The sequence below is a fragment of the Nanorana parkeri genome, unplaced genomic scaffold (assembly GCF_000935625.1).
Source record: "Nanorana parkeri isolate BGI_ZX_2015 unplaced genomic scaffold, ASM93562v1 scaffold2145, whole genome shotgun sequence".
NCBI lineage: Eukaryota > Metazoa > Chordata > Amphibia > Anura > Dicroglossidae > Nanorana > Nanorana parkeri.
The window spans coordinates 173,099-173,387 of NW_017308413.1; positions in this window are offsets into that span (position 1 = coordinate 173,099).

Consider the following 289-nt stretch of genomic DNA (forward strand, 5'->3'; position numbering starts at 1 on the left):
AATTTTGTTTCATTTTAGGTGACAACACCCCAGAATCAGCAGCGACGCTTAAAACGCCTAATGGGGCTCCACCACCAATGGGGAGGCAATAGCTGTTTTGGGTGGGCTGGGCCCATCCACCCCATTGCATTATATGCAACGATGATAAATCTACATGAACAAACACCGTCCCAACGCGTTTCGTGGCTCTATCTGTCGTGTAGAGGCACTGGCTGGGATGTGTCGGAGTCTCCTGGCATTACATACAAAGTATTTTATTTCTCTCCATTGGGTGAACAGAAGTTTAATG